This window comes from Arvicanthis niloticus, chromosome 14 (assembly GCF_011762505.2).
Source record: "Arvicanthis niloticus isolate mArvNil1 chromosome 14, mArvNil1.pat.X, whole genome shotgun sequence".
In the NCBI taxonomy this organism is placed as follows: Eukaryota; Metazoa; Chordata; class Mammalia; order Rodentia; family Muridae; genus Arvicanthis; species Arvicanthis niloticus.
Window position 1 is genome coordinate 55958078 of NC_047671.1, and position 24586 is coordinate 55982663.

The window sequence follows — 24586 nt, forward strand, 5'->3', positions numbered from 1 at the left end:
GCTTTATGTGAAGGTCCTTTATCCACTTGGAGTTGAGCTTTGTACAAGGGGATAAGAATGGATTAATTTGCATTCTTCTACATGCTGACCTCCAGTTGAGCCAGTACCATTTGCTGAAAATGCTGTCCTTTTTCAACTGGATGGTTTTAGCTCCTTTGTCAAAGATCAAGTGACCATAGGTGTGTGGGCTCATTTCTGGATCTTCAATTCTATTCCATTGATCTTTCTGCCTGTCTCTGTACCAATACCATGCATTTTTATCACTACTGCTCTGTAGTACAGTTTGAGGTAAGGGATGGTGATTCCCCCGGAAGTTTTTTTATTGTTGAGAATAGTTCTCCCTATCCTGGGTTTTTTGTTTTTCCAAATGAATTTGCAAATTGCTCTTTCTATCTCTATAAAGAATTGATTTGGAATTTTGATGGAAATTGCATTGAGTCTGTAGATTGCTTTTGGCAAGATGGCCATTTTTACTAAATTAATCCAGACAATCTATATGCATGGGAGATCTTTCCATCTTCTGAGATCTTCTTCTATTTATTTCTTTAGAGACTTGAAGTTCTTGTCATACAGATCTTTCACTTGCTTGGTTAGATTTACTCCAAGGTATTTTATAATATTTCTGACTATTGTGAAGGCTGTCATTTCCCTAATTTCTTTCTCAGCCTGTTTATCCTTTGAGTAGAGTAAGGCTACTGATTTGTTTGAGTTGATTTTATATCCAGCCACTTTGATGAAGTTGTTTATCAGGCTTAGGAGTTCTCTGGTGGAAGCTTTAGGGTCATTTAAGTATACTATCATATCATCTGCAAATAGTGAAATTTTGACTTCTTCCTTTCCTATTTGTATCCCTTTGACTTCCTTTTGTTGTCTAATTGCTCTGGCTAGGGCTTCCAGTACTATATTGAATAGGTAGGGTGAGAATGGGCAGCCTTGTCTAGTCCCTGATCTTAGTGGGATTGCTTCAAGTTTCTCTCCATTTAGTTTGATGTTGGCTACTGGCTTGCTGTATATTGCTTTTACTATGTTTAGGTATGGGCCTTGAATTCCTGATCTTTCCAAGACTTTTAACATGAAGTGATGTTGAATTTTGTCAAATGCTTTCTCAGCATCTAGTGAGATGATTATGTGGTTTTTTTTTTTGAGTTTATTTATGTAGTGGATTACATTGATGGATTTCCAAATATTGAACCATCTCTTCATTCCTGGAATAAAGCCGATTTGATCATGATGGATGATTGTTTTGATGTGTTCTTGGATTCGGTTTGCAAGAATTTTATTGAGTATTTTTGCATCAATATTCATAAAAGAGATTGGTCTGTAGTTCTTTCTTTGTTGGGCCTTTGTGTGGTTTAGGTTCTAGCATAATTGTAGCTTCATAGAACAAATTGCATAGTGTTCCTTCTGTTTCTATTCTGTCAATAGTTTAAAGAGAATTGGTATTAGGTATTTCTGGAAGGTCTGATAGAATTCTGCACTAAAACCATCTGGTCCTGGACTTTTTCTGGTGGGAAGACTTTTAATGACTGCTCCTATTTCTTTAGGGGTTATTGGACTGTTTAGATGGTTTATCTGCTCCTGATTTAATTTTGACAGTTGGTATCTGTCTAGAAAATTGTCCATTTCATCCACATTTTCTGTTTTTGTTGAGTATAGGCCTTTGTAGTAAGATCTGAGAATTTTTTAATTTCCTCAGTTTCTGTTGTTATGTCTCCCTTTTCAGTTCTGATTTTATTAATTTGGATACTGTCTCTGTGCTTTTTGTTTAGTCTGGCTAAGGGTTTATCTATCTTGTTGATTTTCTCAAAGAACCAGCTCCTGTTTTTGTTGATATTTTGTATAGTTCTTTTTGTTTCTACTTGGTTGATTTCAGCCCCGAGTTTGATTATTTCCTGCTGTCTACTCTTCTTGGGTATATTAGCTTCTTTCTGTTCGAAAGCTTTCAGGTGTGCTGTCATGTTGTTAGTGTATGCTCTCTCCAGTTTCTTTTTGTAGGAACTTAGAGCTATGAGTTTTCCTCTTAGTACTGCTTTCATGGAGTCCCTCAAGTTTTGGTATGATATGTCCTCATTTTCATTAAATTCTAAAAAGTCTTTAATTTCTTTCTTTATTTCTTCCTTGGCCAAGTCATCCTTGAGTAGAGCATTGTTCAGTTTCCACGTGTATGTGGCCTTTGCATTGTTTTTGTCATTATTAAAGACCAGCCTTACTCCATGGTGGTCTGATAGGTTAGAAGAGATTATTTCAATCTTTTTGTATCTGTTAAGGCCTGTTTTGTGACCAATTATATGGTCTATTTTGGAGAAGGTATCATGAGGTGCTGAGAAAAAGGTATATTCTTTTGTTTTAGGATGAAATGTTCTATAGATATCAGTTAAGTCCAATTGGTTCATAACTTCTGTTAGTTTCATTGTGTTCTGTTTAGTTTTTGTTTCTATGATTTGTCCATTGCTGAGAGTAGGGTGTTGAAATCTCCCACTATTATTGTGTGTGGTGCAATGGATGCTTTGATATTTAGTAAAGTTTCTTTTATGTATGTTGGTGCTCTTGCATTTGGGGCATAGATGTTCAGAATTGAGAGTTCATCTTGGCAGATTTTCCTTTGATGAGTATGTAGTGTCCTTTCTTATCTTTTTTTGATTAATTTTGGTTGAAAATCAATTTTATTTGATATTAGAATCGCTATTTCAGCTTGTTTCTTGGGACCATTTCCTTGGAAGATTGTTTTCCATCCTTTTACTCTGAGGTAGTGTCTCTCTTTGTCACAGATGTGCGTTTCCTGTAGGCAGCAACATGCTGGGTAGTGTTTATGTATCCAGTCTGATAGTCTATGTCTTTTTATTGGAGAATTGAGTCCATTGATATTAAGAGATATTAAGGAAAAATGAATGTTGCTTCCTGTTATTTTTCTTATTGGAGGTGGAATTATGTTTGTGTAGCTATCTTCTTTTAGGGTTGTTGGAAGATTACTTTCTTGCTTTTTCTAGGTTGTAGTTTCCCTCCTTGTGTTGGAGTTTTCCACCAATTATCCTTTGAAGTGCTGGATTTCTGGTAAGATATTGTATAAATTTGGTTTTGTCATGGAATATCTTGGTTTCTCCAATATTGATTGAGAGTTTTGCTGGGTATAGTAGTCTGGGCTGGCATTTGTGATCTCTTAGGGTCTGTATAATATCACTCCAGGATCTTCTGGCTTTTATAGTCTCTGGTGAGAAGTCTGGTATAATTCTTATAGGTCTGCCTTTATATGTTACTTTACCTTTTTCCCCTACTGCTTTTAGTATTTTTTCTTTGTTTTATACATTTGATGTTTTGATTATTATGTGGCGGGAGGTATTTCTTTTCTGGTCTAGACTATTTAGAGTTCTGTAGGCTTCTTGTATAATTATGGAAATCTCTTTCTTTAGGTTAGAAAAGTTTTCCTCTATAATTTTGTTGAAGATATTTACTGGCCCTTTAAGTTGGGCGTCCTCACCCTCATCTATACCTATTATCTTTAGGTTTGGCCTTCTCATTGTGTCCTGGATTTACTGGATGTTTTGGGTTAGGAGCTTTTTCCATTTTGCATTTTCTTTGACAGTTGTGTCTATGTTTTCCATGCTGTCTTCTGCACATGAGAGTCTCTCTTCTATCTCTTGTATTTTGTTGGTGATACTTGTGTCTATGACTTCTGATCTTTTTCCTAGGTTTTCTATCTCCAGGGTAGTCTCTCTTTGTGATTTCTTTATTGTTTCTACTTCCATTTTTAGATCCTGGATGGTTTTGTTTAATTTCTTTACCTGTTTGCTTGTGTTTTCTTGCAATTCTTTAAGAGATTTTTGTGCTTCCTCTTTAAGGGTTTCTATCTGTCTACCAGTGTTCTCCTTAAGTTCTTTGAGAGTGTTATTTATGTCTTTCTTAACGTCCTCTATCATTGTCATGAGAAGTGATTTTAATTCTGAATCCTGCTTTTCCTTAGTGATGGGGTGATCAAGGCTTGCTATATGGGAGAACTGGATTCTGATGATGCCATGTAAGTTTGGATTCTGTTGCTTACGTTCTTGAGCTTGCCTTTCTCCATCTGGTTAACTCTAGTGCTACCTGCACTCACTGTTTCTGACTGGAACCTGCTTTTCCAGTTGTCTTGCTTGAGTCTGAACTCCTCAGTGTCCAGATGTCTCTGTGATCTTTTAATCCTGATCTCCAGCTGCTCTGAGTACAGTGGCTCCTCTAGGATGTTTCAGGGTATGGTGTCTCTATAGTAGCAGACCAGCTAGGTTTCTGCTGCTCTGTGTGCAGTGTCTCTTCTAGGATGTCTCAGGATAAGGCGTCCACTGCTCTGAGTTCAGTGGCTCCTCTAGGATGTCTTAGGATATAGTGTCTGTCACTCTGAGTTCAGTTGTTCCTCTAGGATGTCTCGGGCCATGGTGTCTGTCACTCTGAGTTCAGTGGCCACTCTAGGATTTCTTGGGATACAGTGTCCACACAGGAGCAGACCAGGCGTGTGTCTGCTTCAGGCAGCAGGTCCAGTCGAGGAGCAGAAGGGGAGTGGTATTCCGCAGGGGCGGGATTTGGGTGTCTGTTGGGACCTGCACACTCCCTGCCCCCAGTTGTAGATCTGGGGCGTGTGTAGGGCAGTGTGTGAATGTTCTTCCCTGCTGCTCTGGGTTCAGTGGTCCCTCTATAATGTCTCGAGATACGGTGTCCACACAGGAGCAGACCAGGCGGGTGTGTGCTCCAGACAGCAGGACTATCTATATCTATACCTTTACCTATACCTATATCTGTATCTATATCTATCAGAAATGGGTAGTTGGAAGAAAATTTGATTTGAAAACTGTTTTGTACATATGCTTTCCTTCTAGCCTCTCAAGAAGTGACAGTGGCTGTTAGATCAGTCTCAGAGTTTAAGTCTTCCTTGGATTGTAAATTCTTTCTTGATAGGAACTTCTTGACATTTAGTTTTTATAATTTCAGAAACTAATTTAGGACTATTAACAGTTGTTTAAGCATATATTTTAAAATCAAAACATAAAATGTTCACTTCTAAATGAATTTTAAGGGGTTCAGTGAAGTTTTCAGGGAGAAAAGTAATAAAACGTTTCTTGGTAAAACAAGCATTGAAGTCTCACATTCTAAAGAACTTCACTATGTCTAACTCCAAATTTAGTCAGATTCTTTTTCAGGTAAAATCTTATGGTTCAGGCTTCTCAAAATATATCTTTAAGTGATTTAGATTTCTTGGCTGGCTTAGATAAGAGGAAACTAATGTCTGGGACACCTTAGGATGTTTTATGCGTTTTCTCTCTAGTGGTCGTAGCTCTTTTTTTTTTTGATCACTATTTGTAATGCTTTAAGCCAGAGGCAAAACTGGAAGAGTAAGAAGTAATTTCTAAAAGGCAATGTTACTTCCCTGGGGCCTGTGTTAATATAAACCATTATGAACAAGCGTATTAATGCACTTGCCTGCATCTCACTCCCTATTTTATGGTTCCTTTCTTTGTCTTTGTTTCTGAATTTTAACTTTCTACTTGGTCTTAAAATTCTTCAGTAGAAGCTAAACTTCAACCGGTTCCTCAATAACATCCTAGGAATTGGTTATGTGCTTTCTCACCTGGTACACATCTCATAATTTCATTTTACTACATAGGACAAGGTTTCTGTCCTATTCTATCAACTTTCATATGAATTTATACCAAAGGATCACACCATTGTTTGACTAATTATGGAAACAAAATATTCAAATATTGGGTCAAATTTCACTTTCAGTTAATTTTTATTGACTTACTCTTTTCAAAATGCATTAAGTGTTAATTGAAAAAAATATAGCTTTTATTTTACTCTAAAATAGGCATTTGCAGAGGGCATGTAGTTGCTGGTCCAGTACACAGAACCCATAGTACTGTGTTCTTATCAAGGCTACAAATCAGCACAAAATACATTCCTCATGAGGCTTCTGTCCAAAATCTCATTTGTATCTCTCTCCAGGCATTGCAGGGCAGAGCTCAACGTCTCATCAATGTCTTAGCTGATTCAGTCTTACAACAGAATTTTTCAGTCTCCTTTATATTTTTCACCTTGTCCATTTTTCAATAACTTTCAACTCTGAAAAAAGTTGATCCCTTTGCAAAGTAGATTCCTGTATCAGGAAAGAGAGATGTTAGACCTTCCTAGTTCATATACCATACTTAACTCAGGAAAGCATTCTTTTTTCCCTTTCCTTTCTTTCTTTCTTTCTTTCTTTCTTTCTTTCTTTCTTTCTTTCTTTCTTTCTTTCTTTCTTTCTTTCTTTCTTTCTTATCTCATTGGTGACAGCAGACTTTATTGGATGGAGTGGTGGTGCTCCAGAAGTCTGTGAGCAGTTTTGTAGTTGAGATTAGGGAATGGGAAGGACAGGGCTTCACAGACCCAGAAACTACTCTCCTGGACAAACAGCTTTTTAAAACTCCAGGGAAGGAGATAAAACAGGTTAACCATTTAGCATCCTTCATATTTCAGGGCATGTGGTGAGCATCATCTGCTTTCCAGAACTTGATGGGTGGTGGATTTCTTGTATTCTTGGATCTATTATATGGACCTAGAATTTTTTAGGGATGATCCTTTATTTCAGATCCTTTATATTCAAAGAAGAGTATTGCCCTATCTTTTACGGCTGGTGAAGTGGGAGTCATTATGGAGTTGTTCTTCTCCTCCTCCTCCTCTTCCTCCTCCTCCTCCTCCTCCTCTTCCTCCTCCTCTTCCTCCTCCTCTTCCTCCTCCTCTTCCTCCTCCTCTTCCTCCTCCTCCTCCTCCTCCTCTTCCTCCTCCTCTTCCTCCTCCTCTTCCTCCTCCTCTTCCTCCTCCTCTTCCTCCTCCTCCTCCTCCTCTTCCTCCTCCTCTTCCTCCTCCTCTTCCTCCTCCTCTTCCTCCTCCTCCTCCTCCTCCTGCTCCTCTTCCTCCTCCTCTTCCTCCTCCTCTTCCTCCTCCTCTTCCTTCTCCTCCTTGTCCTTCTTTTTTATTGGGTATTATATTTACATTTCAGATTTTATCCCCTTACCCCATTCCCCCAGGAAAGCATTCTTAAAACATACTTTACTATCAGGATTTAATATTTCAGACTTGCTGCTTGCTGACGTCTTTTGTAAGTACAAAACATTGCTCTCGGACTTATAGTTTTGTTGTTAAATTTTTGAAATGTATTTAATATTTATGTTTTGCCTACATGAACATTTATGCTACAGGTGTGTGCCTGGTGTCTGTAGAGGTTAAATGGGGTCCTTAGAGCCCCTGATACTAGAAATATGGATGGTTGCAGGCTATCAAGTAGGTTCTGGAAATTGAACCTGGGTCCTTTGCAAGAACAGTAACTGCCCAGTCATCTCTCTAGGCCCAAACAAATAAACTAATTGATTTACAAATGACTTTTAAAACCTAATTTCTAATTTATGTCTCCTTAATTAAGAATCAATTTATTAAACAAGTGTCTTACAGGTTTCTCACAATGTGAAACTCTCTTCATACCTCCAACAAAAATGATATTTCTATTCTTAAGACTAGAAAAGGACCTCTTAACATGGATTCACTGTGTATACTTGTGTTCTGTGCTTTTAGTGCCTCCTGCAGCCTTTTTTTCAGAAGTTTAGGATGGGGTTAGAAAAAAGTCCACATATGAGACCATCCATGTGCCTGAGCTCCGAGATTATAGATAAGGCAAATGTGAATATCTGTAGGACAGAACTACAGTCAGTTTTTTCATCATTATTACTATATGGAAACAAGTGAGCACACCTTCCACCACCTACTTCTTTAAGTTAATGCACCCATCATGTTGCAAAGGATTCTTTCCCTTTGATAAAATCACCATATCTATCTATCTATCTATCTATCTATCTATCTATCTATCTATCTATCTATCCATCCATCCAACCATCCACCCACCCACCGGCCTATCTATCTATCTATCTATCTATCTATCTATCTATCTATCTATCTTCCATATATCTTGTTTTTTTTCCATATCAGCCACAGTCTCCACTAAACTCGTAACTTCTATTTCCATTCAGAGCTTCCCTTTGCCCTGCCCTAATTTCCCCTCCCAGATTTCCATTATTCACAGCTAATTAGATCACTAATATTAGCATCTCTCTCTAGTCTTCTCTGCTGAGGATTTGCCTTCATGCTATCTTACTTCTCCTGACTATTATTCTAAAGCATTGCTGATGGCTTGCTAGTCTAAATCACCGCTCTGATTTTGATCATAATTAACAAGCATAAGACAAAAACCTGTGTCCGTTAATAAACTGATTGATTTAAAAATGACTTTTTAAATCTAATTTCTAATTTTCTATGAAATGAACTGAAATTCTGCTACTTTTAACAAATATCCTGAGCCAAGATTTTCTGCAGCAATAATAATCCATTTAGATTTATTTGTCCTTTAAAAGCTAGATGCTATTAAATCTAACATAATTTTCTGAATCTTTGTAGGGTACCAGCTCACATAGAAACACATAAAATTCCTGCAATGGAAATATATAGAAAACCATATTCCCCAAACAGTAATTATAATAGAATAGAATTTATTTTTAAAGTAGACTAATAAGTTTTACATTTAAAGAAGACTGCTTAGAAGGTTCATGCATCTTTGTTTCTTAACCTTCTTTGGGTACAGAAAGGAAACTGAATATGTATTTAAAGCCTTTTATATAACATGTCTCTGCATCACATTGAGCTATTTGTCTTAGTGTGCATCCTCTTCAGTGGTTCCAGATTCCTTCCCCTGCCTCTTGTAGTTTTAGTGATGACTCTGACCCATTTAATCATTTGGGTACTGTTCTGTCTTCATCTAGTTGGAAGGGATTCACCTCAGAAGGCACTAGTAGAAGCTCCAAAAGGAAATGATGATGACAATGATGATAATGAAATTCTTGTAGGAACTTTTAAAGCAGTTCAAATTATTTTAATTCACAATGATTTTTTTCTATGTTTGTGCCATCTGATTTTATTATACATATATAGTGTGCATGTGTGTGTGTGTGCGCGCGCATGTGTGTCTTAGTTACATTAACTATTTTTATGATAAAATACCATGACCAAAAGCAATTTGGTTGGAAAGGGTTTATTTCATTTACAGTTCCATGTAACAGTTTATCATTAAAGGTATTATGTGCAGTAATTCACACTGGGTAGAAACCTGGAGGCAGGAGACAATGCAGAGGTCATGGAGGATTGGAGGATGCTTTCTCTCTTGTTTTTTTTTTTTTTTTAAACAACGTGTTTTTTTTTTTTCCCAATCTGCCTTTATACCATATTAATTACATGCAAGTCTTAAGGTCAGTTCTAGGTTGAGGAACTAGCAATACAATAGATGCAAATAGTCAAGGAACAAGAAAGACAATAAACACAAATAGTCAAAGAACAAGCAAGGCAATAAACAAAGTTCAGACTGCTTTCTTATAGAACCCAGGACCACCAGCCCAGAATTGCTCCACCACAACCCCCATTGATCACTAAGAATATGCCTTACAGCTACATCTTTTTTTTATGTGAAAATCTTTATTGGATATTTTATTTGCATTTCAGATGCCATCCCCTTTCCCTATTTTTCCTCCCTAGAAAATCCCTATCCCATCCCCACTTCTCCTTTTTGCTTTTATACTATTTTTTTAATGTTAATCAAAGGATTTATAAGTTTGGTAATGCTCAATATCAATCAGAAGTGTAACCCAATACCCAACCTAGATATATCAACTATCTTTGACTGGGGGGGACATGCAAACATCCACCTCCATGTCCCCCCACCCCCTTCTTGTCACCTAGCTCCTCCTCTCCTTCTCCTCCTCCTCTCTCCATAATCCCCCCACCTTAGCTCCTCCTACATATCACCCTTCCTGTTAAAATAAAACTTTTCTCTTAGAATACAATTAGAGCATAACTATAGCAATTTGTGTCAGTAAGATACAAGATAGACCTAATACCCAATCTACTATTTTGTTGAGTAAACAGAACCTCTGTTGTCCCTCATAACTAAAAGACTTAGTTCTGAACCTGGCTTTTTTTCTTGGCTTTAGAATGAATGTCAGCTGAAAACCATCCTCTCAAACCGTTTCTCCCAAAGTAAATGGCCGAGATTGGTTATGAGACTATGTCTTCAACCTGTCAGAAATCCAGAATGACTGAGTTAACTTAAATTATGGGAAGCACAAAGCATAGCTTCTAAAACTTAGCCAAATTATAGAGACTGCTGAGCACCTGGACAGTCCCTATACTACAGAACGTTGGAGCATCCAATCTTCAGCCTTCTGGCCCAGGATCATCTGACAGACCTAGTGATGCAGAATTATTAAGGGCTGATTATTCTGTCTTAGCAAATACAATCAGTCGACTATTCTGCAAGTGTGTCCTTTTATGGACAGTAATTTGTCTGTAGATGAAAAGAAGCAATTCTTGCCTAGTGGCTGTCTCACCACAACTGGAGTAACTCCAAAGATGCTCAATTTCTTCTTAGAATCCAAGACAGGTAGCTGTCAGGAGCAGACAGGTCTCTAATCAAAATGGACACTAATATAGAAATGTTTGTAATGTCAATTCTGTGGACTTCTGATGTTTTGAAAACCAACTATCCATGTAAGGCAATCTGGACTGTTGTTTGTTAACACCTCTCAGCTAAATAAAATATAGAAAACATCCTAATAATAAACTCAGAGCCACGAATTTGCTATAGGCCCTTAACTCACAGGCTAACCATCTCACATCAGTTTAAAAAGTTAAAGAAGGACTGGGTCTAAGCCTTGTATTTTTAAATGTGTTATATAGGCACAATGCCTATGAGAGTAACAATATTAATCTCACTTTTATATCAATAAGAAGCTCATACCAATGAGAACCTTAAATTTGAAATCAAAGTAAATTTTGTACCATTTAAGAAATTATAACTTCATCTTAATAACAATTATACATATTTCTACCAATAAGTTATGGCTATGCAATAAATCCTAGCTAATCCTCCCTGTTCCAACAAAGCCACTACTTTTCCCTAGAAAGACAGCCCAATATTTATCACCTCAGTCCCCAAGCCCAGGGAATAGGGGTGCCGACTCTTCATTAACTTCTTCAAGCTGATTATGGGCATTGAGATATTAGAAGAGGGGCAGGGAAAAGAGTAAATTGATAAGCCTCTGACATCTGTGTCTTCACTGCATCCAGCTGCAAAATTCCAGGACATCAGAGGTTCAAGCAGGTCTGCTCAGCTTGCTTGATGAGTAGATACACCAAGGCTGTGTATTCTGCAATATACAATTCTCATAACAAATTTTAGTATCAAGATAATTTTTTGTTTGAATTCTGGAATCTAGTCTTCTGGTGGCCTGCCTCTGTCATGTCTAATCCATATAATTCTGGTGCTCTGGCCAGGAGTGACTTCCTGGGTCCTAGTGGGTCCCAGTTACTCCCTGTTTGGGGCGGGCATTGCTGTCTGCTTACCTAAGATAATGCCAGGGTTAGAGCACCTGGGAGCCCCACTTCCTCTGGCTTCTTAGAGATTGGGGGCAGAGGTGCCGCCTGGGATCTGCTCAGTGCTCAGGCCTAGACTGGAAGCTTACATCTGCATCTTATGAAGCTTTTTTCTCAATTAAGATTTACTTCTCATTCATGACTCCAGCTTCTGTCAAGTTGATATGAAAGTAGTCAGTATGACCGACCCATTGTCAATTTGACAAGTAAACACATCAATTTCCTTTCCTTTCTTGTTTATCCCCAGGATGGAATATTAATATTTATATCACAATATAAAATGTAATAGCTTAAAAAGTCTCCCACAGTCCTTACAAATTTAAACACATTAAAAGTTCTCTTTATAATATCCCATTCCTTTCTTCTTTTCTTTTTCTTTCTTTCTTTCTTTTTTTCGAGACAGGGTTTCTTTGTGTAGCCCTGGTTGTCCTGGAGCTCACTCTGTAAAACAGGCTGGCCTCGAACTCAGAAATCCACCTGCCTCTGCCTCCCAAGTGCTGGGATTAAAGGCATGTGCCACCACTGCCTGGCAAATATCCCATTTCTTTAAAAATCCAGAAATCTACTTTACAAGTTAAAAGTCTTTCAGATGGGGAATTCTTACAAAAATCAAAATTAAGTTAAATACTTTCTTCAAGATGGAAGAGTTAGGGCATAGTCACAGTCTGAACAAAGCAAAACCATACAGTGTAAGTAATGTGATGACCACTCTAGGTGGTACCAGGATTGTAGGGTAATGTTGTGATCTAGGTCTAAGGAATACGAGTTAGGTTTTTAGTCAGTTTTGAGCTCTTTGACTTATACATAATTTTTGTAAGAGTCTTACCTTATGTCCTCCAAGTGGGGACCAATGGATTCGTTATACTGAGCACTTAGTCCACAGATTCTGGTTTGCTGTGAGCGGTGCTTCATGTTCTTTTTGGGAGTTTTTTTTTAACTGAAGTATGGCCAAATGATGCTTTTTTTGGGGTACAAATGAGAAAATAAACAATATATAATGCAGTAAATTTATGAGAGTTGTGTTCTGTACATTGCGATCATAGTGCAGAAGTGCTACTGAGACATTTAGACATGAGAGCTTAGTACAGCAGCACACACCAGTAAACCCAATGGTGTGCAAAGGGAAGCCGAGATAATTCCTTAGAAACTCATGTGCCAGTATGGTGGTCTGAATAGGTCTGGTCCCCATAAACTCATATGTTTGAATGCTTAGCTTATAGGGAGTAACACTATTAGGAGATTTGTTCTTGTTAGAATAGGTGTGGCCTTTTTGGAGGATGGAGGTCTTCTCCTTTGCTCAGGCTCTACCCAATGTGGAATGAGTTCTTTCCTGGTTGCCTATGGATCAAGATATAGAACTCTTGGCTCTCCAGCACCATGTCTGCCTCCATGGTGCCATGCTGCATGCCATGATGATAATGGGCTGAACCTCCGAAACTGCAAGCCAGCTCCAATGAAATGTTTTCATTTATGAGTTGCTTTGGTCATGGTGTCACTTCACAGCAATGGAAACCCTAACTAATATAGCCAGCTATCCTGGATTACATGGTAAAGTTTTTGGTCAATGGTGAGGAAGTCTTGTCTTAAAAAGATAAAGAAGGCACATGAGGACCAACATTTGAGGTTGTTCTTTAAACTTTAGAAGCATGAACCTGCACTCATAAGTATGAGAACTCTATAGATCAGAAACTTTTGGTTTGTTCATTTGTTTTGGTTATCATATGCTGGTCTGTGTACTGGACATTGTTTATAGAGATCTGCCAACTCTGGTCTGATAGAGTAGTCATCGGTTGGGATGCTACATAGAGCCAGTGGGTGAGCTCAGCTAGCCTGTGGGGCACAGCAGTTCAGAGCTGAGGTTGGAGAGTGACCAGGGCAGATTAGCTCAGCTCCCAGCTGTGAAAGCTTTGGGAGAGAACATTCTTTCCCCAAAGTGTTACAGTTCTTACATGACAGATGCTCTAAGATGATCTTTGATGAAGAAATTCTCACACTTTTATTTCTTGTGAACAGGTTCTTATATACATTTTGGGGGTGGATTGGGATCTAAAGCAGATGCTTTTGATTGGCTTGGTCTGAGATGTTAGGGATGACTCATCTGCATGTGGAGGGGCTTTGGGGTGCTGTGGTCATGTGACAGGGACCTGATCAGGAGTAGGTGAAATGTGTACCATTCTTAGGTTTAAGGGTTTGGGGCTTCTGAACCCACTCAAGCTTACCAAGGTTTCCTGGTATAGTCTACTGCCCCACAAACATAGTCATCTATTTCTCTTCTATCTGGGTTTTTCATTACATAATATTTTTATTGATTATTTTGGAATTTTACATCATGCAACCTTATCATACTTCCCAATCCTCCTAAGTCTGCACCCTCCACCCTTGTGACCTGCCCACAAATAAGAGGAAGAGTAAGAGAGAGGAGGGGGAGAAATGGTAAAGAAGAAGAGGAAGAAGAGGAAGAAGAGGAAGAGGAAGAGGAAGAGGAAGAGGAAGAAGAAGAAGAAGAAGAAGAAGAAGAAGAAGAAGAAGAAGAAGAAGAAGAAGAGTTCAATTTTTTGTTGCCCATGCCACTGTAGCATGGTCAAGCATCCAGTGACCAGCCCCTAAAGAAAACTGTCCCCACACATACCCCTTCCAGAAGTAATCAGTTGTGGAGAGCTACACTTCTACATCCTTATCACAATCTTAAGAGTTCTCTTTAATGTCTGTCTATGCTGTTACTTATCTTGGGGTTGGTGTGGGAGTAGGGGTTGTCACAGAAGCCTTCTATGTCCCACTTTCTTAAGTATGTGACTACAGTCATCTATACCACTGCAAAAGTATCTTTCTTGCTCTTTACAGCCAGTGATGGCAGGATCATGGACTTCCTCATGGTTTCTGAAGTCAATACAGACCACAGACTCCCACATGGTCTCAGATGACAGTGTGCGCCATGAACCTCAGCATGATCTCCAGTGGCAGTATCGATCATGAACATCAACACAGCCCTCTGCCACAGCACAGACCAGGACAACTATCACAGCCCTCAGAGACAGCACAGGATGTATACCAGACCAGAAGTTTTATTCCAAACTCTTAGGTATAACATCAGAACAGATTGTTGGAGGTGGAGTAGGTTTAGGAGGAATAGTAGGTGGAATCATGGGCTTTGCTGGATCAAGCGCCATCAGTAATCAGTACTTCCACTTCCACCAAGGTAGAGAAGAAGGAGCAGCGTGAGCAGAGGTGAAGAGGGCTCAGCCTGACTTGAGGCTCTGGTGCATGGTGACTGTTGTCATTATATTCACATTTCTCATTGTCACAGCTAAGACAAACACATTTTGGGTCAATTCAAACTTCAGATCGATTATTCTAGTTTCTTCCTAACAAACCACAGATCCCCATGTTGCTTCTTGGCACAGTGACATAATATATAACCCTAATTATAAAGACATCTCCTTTAGGGTCCTCAGATGACATAAATATAGACTGTGGAAAAAAGTGAGTACATTGCAGAACATACCTACATTTTATTGGTTGAGAAAATGGGAGGCCCACTCATGTACATGAGTTGTAAGACCTCAGCGACAGAGAAGCGTTGACTTATCCAACTTGTGGATGAGGTTCCTGAAGGACGCGCATATTCTGGTACATTATCTGCCACCATGCCGCAGCAGGTAATGGGGCATGTGAGAATAACTTTCTTTGTGTTTTGTCATATGCCCTCATAGAATTATGATGTAGAATTTGAGTCTCTCAGCCTCAGAAGCTTTGGATGGATTTCTAATCGTCTGCAAACCTTCACTTTCTTGTTATTAGGTGTAGTTGTTAGTCTTTGCTTAACACATGTGTAAGGGAGAACAAATTGAGATGGTGCCTGGTGCTGTAGAATCTGGAGGAGGACAGGTGTGAGCTGCATGTTTACTCTTCCAGGTCTGTGTCTAGTCATGCTTTTCATCTTCTCTAAATGTTCCTGTCCCCATTAACTATACTCTCTTCCACAAAGGTAAGAAGAAAGACATGTTATCCAAAAGTAAAAGGGATTCTCTCTTAGAAGATTAATGGTGGTCTTTGCATAACCCTGCTAAGTTTTACTTTATTGTAAATTACAGTCTTCAGTAGTTCCCGGTACTTTATCCATTTAGCAAAAGTTCTTTCTAGGTAAAATGATCATCTGATTTCCCATGGTTCCTTTCTATTTTTATGCTGGGTTCCCCAGTCTATCTCATATATATATATATATATATATATATATATATATATATATATATGATTACATACACACGTATTCACACATGCACACACACAATTTTGCTTTTTGATATTCGCTGTATCATATAGATACAGTGAATTTTTCTATTTAGTTATTTTTCTGTTTAGAACTAATCAATTTGATTCTTGACCCATCAAAAATGAAATAGTTTGTTTTCTAATGTGTACTGATCAAGCACATATTTTACATTAAAATATCAGGAGTAGCAATTAGAATGCAGTTCATAAAGTTAATAGAGAACATTCTCATTATCTGGAAGTATAAGACATGTCTGATTGATGCTTTTATCTCCTCTGCTGTCTCCTTCTGGACTAATTTCTGATTTGAGAAAACACAATTTTATTAAGAGTATCATGGAAAAGGAACTGTGTTCCACTGTGTGGCATGCAGATTCAGTATTATATTTCTTCTCCTGGCCCTGGGTGACTCTCAGAAATGATTCATCAGAGATTCTTTAGTCTTTTTTTATTTCAAGAGAATTTAACCGTTTATTGAGTACACATGATAATGGATGATACACAAGCTTCATTCCCATCTGATATTTTATCTGATACCGGTATTCAATTTTGATATTGCATAGGCTGTGCCAACAGACATTTCATAACCAAATTGTGACCTTGCTTGGATGACCCTTTCAATGGTGAAACTCATTGACAGTTACAACAGTAACTGGCAGTTTAACAACACCAGGGTTTTTGAAGACAATGGCTTCTCTACCCAAACAACCATAAATAAATTCCAAATGGAACTTGGCACCACCCTGAAGGAATTCTAACTTCACACTGTTGGGGAAGTTTATCAAGATGGCTTCAAGAGTAGACTAACTTTACACAGCACATTAAAAAAAAAGACACATTTATTCAGCGTCATGATCAGACTATTGCATTTAGCAATCAAAAGCATGGGTGAAAAGGGTCTACAGTAAAACCTTTTGTTGGGATGCTTTACACTTTTCACAGAACAGAAACTAAAATAACCTGTTATACAATTAGTCACAAATACAGTCCTGGAGTTTTTGCCCACACATGAGTATTGTTTAAAACATGTCTTCTTTGTAGCAGCTAGGTCCTGCTACCACTGTGCTTGGCTGAAGTCACAAATCTGTTGTAACCAGTGACTTCCCTGTCACTTCTCTGGCTTGCCTCTTCTGCTAAGCTTTGTTTCCTGGCTGTAATTAGAACCTCCTGCCACTGCCATAGCCACTGCTGCTGCTGGAACATCCATAGCCACCTTGGTTTTGTGGTTTAGCAAAGTACTGGTCTCTGCCACCAGAGGGGCCAGAGCGCCTGTCTCCGATTTCCTCCCTTCATGGGTCCAAAATTTGAAGACTGATTGGTGTAATTGTCAAAATCATTGTAGCTTCCACTAGCTCCAAAATTGGTTCCGTCATTGCCAAATCCATTATATCCATCCCCACTACTACCATATCCACCACCAGCACGGCTGCCACCAAAGCCATCACGACTACTAAAGTTCCCTCCTCGACCAAAATTGTCATTGCCAACCAAAACCTCCTCCACAACCACCACCAAAGTTTCCGGAACCACTTCGACCTCTCTGGCTGGATGAAGCACTAGCCATCTCTTGCTTCAACAGAGCCTTTCTTACATCACAGTTGTGGGTATTCACGGTATAGTTTAAGTTGCTAAATATTGATCTTATCCACAGAGTCATGGTCATCAAAGGTGACAAAAGCAAAGCCTCTCTTTTTTCCACCGTCTCTGTCAGTCATAATTTCTATCACTTCAATTTTCCCATACTGCTCATAATAATCTCGTCAGTGATGTTCTTCAGTGTCTTCTTTAATACCACCAACAAAGATCTTTTTCACAGTTAAGTGGGTACTTGGTCTGTGAGAATCTTGACATAGCTCTCTTAGGTTCCACAACTCTTCCATCCACCTTGTGTGGTCTTGCATTCATGGCAGCATCCACTTCCTCCACAGTGGCGTAGGTGACAAACCCAAAGCCCCTGGATCTCTTGGTGTTTAGATCTCTCACAACCACACAGTTGGTTAGTGCTCTCCATTGCTTAAAATGGCTCCTCAGACTCTCATTGGTTGTTTTGAAGCTCAACCCTCGGATGAAGAGCTTCCGCAGCTGTTCTGACTCTGACTTAGACCTGAGGGCAAAGTGATGAGAACCTTCAGCGATGTCAGCAAAGGACAATATGTTAGAAAGTAGTTCGCCGCAACTTTTCCCAGCTGGAGATTTTTTTGCTGGGCAGCGGTGGCACACGCCTTTAATCCCAGCACTTGGGAGGCAGAGGCAGGTGGATTTCTGAGTTTGAGGCCAGCCTGGTCTAAAGTGAGCTGCAGGACAGCTTGGGCTATAAAGAGAAACCCTGTCTGGAAAAACAAAACAAAACAAAACAAAACAAAACAAAACAAAACAAAACAAAACAAAACAAAAGAGTTTTGTGTGAGTTTCAGTGTTTGGTGAGGTGATTTCTTGCCAGGTACCATCGCTGTCCAACAATTTGCTTGTATGTCACAAATGATGTATCTTAATGACTTCCTCCCTAGATACTTGCCGCTTTTCTAGTTGAGCTATATTTAAATCCAGCTAACTTCTGAGTTGTAATGCATCCCAAGAGCAAGCTCAAAATTAGGAAAACAGTGGAACAAAATAGAATCTGGCATGCTGTCTAAATGTAATTTGTTTTGGAAACACAGATGATTTTTTTCTCCTTTGAGACAAGGCTCAGGCTGACCTAAACGTGTGATCTTCCTGTTTCAGTTCTGGAATAGTACACTTACAGACATGTGGTACTTTACTAACCTTAAAAAAACCACAGGTTTTCAAAACAAAATTTAGGGAGGAAGGACAAAGCAGTTTGGTAATCAGTCATTATGATGCAGACTTGGGAACTTGATTTATGGTTTCCCAAAATTACTGAAAGAGTGAAGGTAACCCTGACAAAGTCCCCACTTTATCTCGTCTGTCTCTTTTAACATTCAAAATGAGCAGATACAAATAAGCCATTTCTGAAACTCACCCCCATTATGGCGTGAGTGGAAGTCATTGGTCTTTATAACACAAGATGCTGCACGAAGACAGAAGACATTAAAAAGACATCTGTTTAGCATTCTTCAGTCCCTCAGCAAGTTGACCTTCTGCTGTGCTATCAAACCAGCACCATACAGGATTCCTAACTCCTGTTTGTGATCCCAAGCCAACACACAAATTCCCCATGTAAATTATCTGCTTGGAATGAACACTGTGGAACACAGGGTGATTGATACAGAAAACATACACACGTTCACTATGCATTCAAAATGTCTGAGAAATGTTTTGAGAAAGATATTTTTTTTTTTAAAAAAAAATCAGAAAATGTCTTTTGAGTTATTTTCCATTTGCAAGTGAGTAATCAAAATTTGGAATACTTTATATATCACAGTAAAAAAAGCATATTTTCCATTTAAAATTTCCTGTTTTCAATTCAAATTAAAATGTATTTTTCATCAGCGTGTTATTTGGAAATGCTAATGAAGCCTCTAAATTAAAAACAGGCCACTCATCTGTGGCATAGGCTCCATGAAGTGTGAGGTGAATTATTTTCCAGACTGCTTCTGTTCCACACAGGGCATCACACAAAACCAAGGGTGTATGTGCTATCACTGAGGTACAAGGTCCTCTTCAAAATGGAAATGCTTTACCTTAAATTATTTCTATATCTTAGCCATTTTCACTCACTACACTCTGTAAAAACTGAAAAAGAATAATTTTAATTATTTTTAGTGAGTTTTTTTTTTTTTTACAAGAGAAAACAAAACCAACCAACCAACCAACCAACCAACCAAAAATCCCCAGGAGAAGTCTAGTTAGGTCTATTTGTACATAATTTGGGTTCCTTATTGTGTATTCTTCTTCTTTTCATTTGTTTTCCTTTGTTATAAACCAGAAAGACCAACACATGATTTTTTTTTTTCATTTCGAAAATGACCTGAAGTGAATGTGATTTAATGTTGAGTTTTACTGCAAAGCGTTTGTCTCTGGCTGGAAGCAACAAGCTGTTTTCTTCTGCGATATCAGCCTGAGCAGAGTCAGCTATGATCTCGTAAGTCCTGTTTCCCATATTGAAGACCTATTTCCAATTCCCAAACTCCCCTCCAGGGAAGCTCCCTGCAGGACTAACCAATCCTGAAATCACAACAGGAAGATCCAGTCCAACCCCCTCAGATCACATGTGCTCTCTGAGCTTCTTAGCAGACTTCACCACACTGAGGGGGAATCCTGAAGGTTCCCCTGGACATCGGTAGCTCAGTGAGAAACCCAGTGAGTTGTTTTAGAGAGGCCTATGAATTCATCTATTCACACCTCATCCTACGACCAAGACTCCTGTTGTAAAACAAACCTGATTGGCAGAAACATTAAAATATTAACACGTCTACCCCAGAGTCTTGAATATTTTCCTGAAATACTTAAAGAAAGAAAATACAATACTAGAGATTTGGAATACAATGCTGAGATGGAAATAAAACAAAGGTGAAATATTTGAATGTATGCAATCTCTCTCCCCCACATCTATCTATCTATCTGTCTATCTGTCTATCTATCTATCTATCTATCTATCTATCTATCTATCTATCTATCTGTGTGTGTGCACGTGTGTGTGCATGTGTATGTACATGTTTAGAGGACAAGGCGAAGTATTGTCATTTGTGGAAAAAGGGACCCAGAATAAGTGTTTGAGGTTCCCTAAGGTGACAGTTTATGCAGTGTGGGAACAACAGGCCAGAACTCTCCACCATCAACAATCAAGGTCTTCTGCAGTCTCCTCAGCAGTTTCCAGCTTGCAAATCATACCCTTGTTTTCCCAACTTGCACCTTTGTTACCGTGTGCTCCGTTCTTTCCTGACTGGCCCTCACTTATCAGTGGATTTCAGATCTTTCGCTTCACGTTATTCTTGTGTTCTCATTGCTCACCACAGCCTCCCAATCAAATAGTCAATAATTTGTAACAGTCAAAAACACTGGTAAAGTGGACGTTCTTAAGGAGGCTCTCCGGGAGTAGACTTCAGAAAGACAACAGTCATTTATTAAAATTTTCTGATGAAGGTATATCTATTTCTTAGAAGGGCTGCTCTAACCTCAGATTTCATCTAGAGCTGTGCAAAAGCTCTCTACGGTTCTCAGTTGTACTAAATATATTCACAGTGCTCCCTCAAGTTGAGCATCAGAGGGATGTATTGAAGACATACGATCTTTGTACACATTTCTCAGCCTTGTCTCTAAAATTTAAGAAAATTACTCTGTGAAAATATTCAAATAAAATTCTAGGAGGCTGCTAGACATAAGCTAGCTCTCTGTCAGCTGAAGTTCCCAGTACAGTTTAATTGGGTCCAATTTAATTGTCCTCTCTTTGAGCGCTCAAGCTTGCATCCAGTGCTAAGCCAAGCATCATCAGGTCAGGTCTTTGAGGAATTATCTCTGCTCACACACTTAGCAAAATAAGGCTCAGTTACAAACTAAGCTGTGAAAGGGGGATTTAAACGTGCATCACAGGGCAACAGGCACATGAAGAACACCTTATTTTAATGATTGTAACTGGGCAGGTTGAAGTTATCTAGATGAAGGCATGGCATCCTAGATGAGTCATCCTGAGATGCCCACAAGGCTTCAGTGATATGAGAAACACCCTACTCATCACAGCCCACCACTGTAAGAGTATCACAGCTCTGCAGGCAATGACCACAGAGAGAGGCTAGCAGTTCAGAGGAAGAGCATGCCTTAAGCATGCAAGAGAAAACGCTTATCTAAAGTGAGGACACTTGGCCTCCAAGAGATCAAAAAGGATGAAGGAAAATTACCTCTAATCTTGGAGACAAATAATTGGTTTTCTTCTTTATTTTGTTCCTTCCTTCCTTCCTTCCTTCCTTCCTTCCTTCCTTCCTTCCTTCCTTCCTTCCTTCCTTCCTTTCTCTCTGTCTCTTTCTCCCTTTCTCCCTTTCTCTCTCTCTCTCTCTCTCTCTCTCTCTCTCTCTCTCTCTCTCTCTCTCTCTCTCTCTCTCTTTCTCATTCTGGCCTGTTGATGTACAATGTAAAACTAACATAAAACATGAAGAAGTAACAAGAAAACCATTTTCATTTAAATTCATAAAAATATTTCTCCAAGACCATGTTTTCTTACATATTACATCAATGAAGCTCATGTATCCATTTGTAGCAAACAGAAAGCTAAAAGTGAACGAGTCTTCTGGCTCTATATTTGATTAAGCAGGATAGGCACAGAGGATTCACACCCAAGACTGGATTGATTATTGTTTGTCTCTGAAGAGATTCCAGTTACAATGGCAGAAAAATCTCCAGGAGTTTCTTATCAGAAAGTAACTTTGCTGGGGTAAGCTTATTCATTGTAAAACTTTCAAATTGATACATGGGTCTTTTAAGCTTTTTCTTGGGCAAGGATAACATAGATAAGTTACCCTCAACCAATGTTTTTCCTGTTTGAAGTTACAAGTTCTTTTCTGTTGCTGTTTGTGAGAAGACCAACTGGCCTTCAAACTGGATTTTCTAAACTGAGTGGCAAATACATGTTCTTCTGCTTCAATCTTTAGAGCCCAGATTCTCACAGCCCCACCTCCAAGAACCTGAGGCTACAGTTCTGTGGCAACAGTAATATTATCTTTCTAGCATCCTGATCTGTCTAAAAACCTGGTATAGTGTTTCAGGAACATTTTTGCTGCTTTAAGAGGCTTAAGATATGTACTTAGACTCGCAGTAATTCAATACCTACTAGTCTCTCTTACTTCTTTGTTTGTCTAGTATTGCTCTCACACTATTGTCTTTGAGCTGCCAAAATTGGAGTCTGAGATTAGCCACCAGAATCCACTACACTTCACACTCCTGGTCTATTTCATGGTATATGTATAGAAGCAAATAAACTCAAGAATTAGTTCAGTTGAGGCTTACAGCCACATAAAATAGAATAGAATATATGTTATATATTATGAACATACTGACATGGTTGGAACATAGTCCAGAATGGAGTCATGTGAGGAGATTTTTGAGTGCTTGGGAGAAAACTCCAAGAAAACAACATGTCTTGTCTTCTCAGTTTCTACAAAAACATAAACTTCTTGGAATGTGTTTTTGTGCTTCTCCCAGGTGCAATGGATAGGAGTGAGTTTACTTTGGATTATTCAGTACAACTGGTTATAGTTGTTATTTATATGGCTCTATGGGTTCTATGGAAAAATGTGTTTTTGCAACATGTGGTTTATCTGCCATATGTAGTTTGCCCTTGTGATTATATACTTTACTCTTTTTAACCCTCAGAGTATAAATTGTCTGATGCTGTCAATAAAGTTACCTACTGGACAAGACTTAGTCTGTCTCCTTTATCAGCTCCGTTCTTCCAGGTCCCACATCCTCTAGAGTGGTAAAGAAGTGATGCCATGAACAGGGACCTGAAGTCAGCTATGAGACAAGAGATTGAGGATCCTTACAGAAGGAGGAGAGTGAGAATAATGGGGCAGAAACCAGGAAAGGCTTATGTCGAGATTATGCTTTTTTTTTTTAAAGAAAAGAGGAGCATAGTATTAAAATCATAGCTGTTTGATTGCTTTCAAATTGTCATGATTATAATCTCTGATATCTAGAATAAAGAACTTTAGATAAAGAAATGAGACAGACTCTGAAGGAATACTGAAAAAGCATATAAACAAGGGGGGAAGATTCCCTTCAATTCTGGATCACTTGGTGTCTTAGTCAGTGTTCTATTGTTGTGAAGAAGCACATGACCACAGCAACTCTCATAAAGAAAATGTTTATTTGGGCTGACTTATAGTTTCAGAGGTTTCTCCATTATTGTCATGGCAGGAAGCATGGCAGCACAAAAGCAGACATGGTTTTGGAGAGGTAGCTAAGTTTTACACCTATATCAGCATACAACAGGAGAAAGAAACACTGGGCCTGGTGTGAGCATTTGAAACCCCAAGCCCAACCCTCATGACATACTTCCTAAAACAGGGCTACCAATATTTCAACAAGGCCATACCTCCAGCTGCTACTACCTAAGCATTCATATATATGAGTGTATGGGGGATAATCTTATTTTAAAAAAACCACACAGACATTAATTCTGACTGGCATTAAAATGTTAAGAAAGATAAGGAGAATATTAATCATGAGAAACAGATGGTTAATTCCTTGAATGAATATAAACTGCAAGATCAAACCTTAAAATAAATAAATGAGGCAAAGGAGGAGATTATCTCCATTTTGGCAGAATTGAAAGGAAAAATAGCACCATGTGATAACTATGCCAGTGAAGGTTTGCTCAGCTCCCTTACCGGAGCATCCTCTGAATACTTATTCTTCATTGCCTGAAGCATGGGGTGAGAAGATAATCTCATCTTGAATTCTCTCCACCTTTTTATTAGAATTTAGGAGAGTCTATGAAAATGCTAAGCTTACAACCTAGGTAATCTAGGGCATGGCAGGGAAGAGGAATTGGTTTACCAATTCCTTTCTGCTCTCATGAGCTGTGTTGGTATTTCCAGTGCCATTTCAACAAAATAAAAATGTTTCTATGTGCTAACCAATCTTTTAAAAGCTTCAGAAAATGAGATGTCATTGGACAATTTCCAAATATTATCTCCAGAGGCAAGGGAAGAATTACAGCTATTTAAATCCAGACTAATAGGAGCATTTGTGTATCATGTGAATTCTTCACTGCCATTAAACTTACTTATTTCCCCACTAAATTGTCTCCTACAGGTATTAGAGCACAAAGGATAAACATTTGGGATGGATTTATTTACACCATAGAGGTCATAAAATACTGCTTACCTTAGTCTTCTTGCTCAATTAGTAAATCAGGGGAGAACTCAATGTCAACAAGTATATGGATTTGATCCTT

The 24586-nt window shown here is 38.7% G+C and overlaps 1 pseudogene; it reads right to left on the bottom strand.

Annotated features, from left to right (window-relative positions):
• Positions 1-16895: 16895 nt before the first annotated feature.
• On the bottom strand, positions 16896-20045 carry LOC117719639 (heterogeneous nuclear ribonucleoprotein A1-like; annotated as a pseudogene).
• Between the last annotated feature and the right edge of the window lie 4541 nt (positions 20046-24586).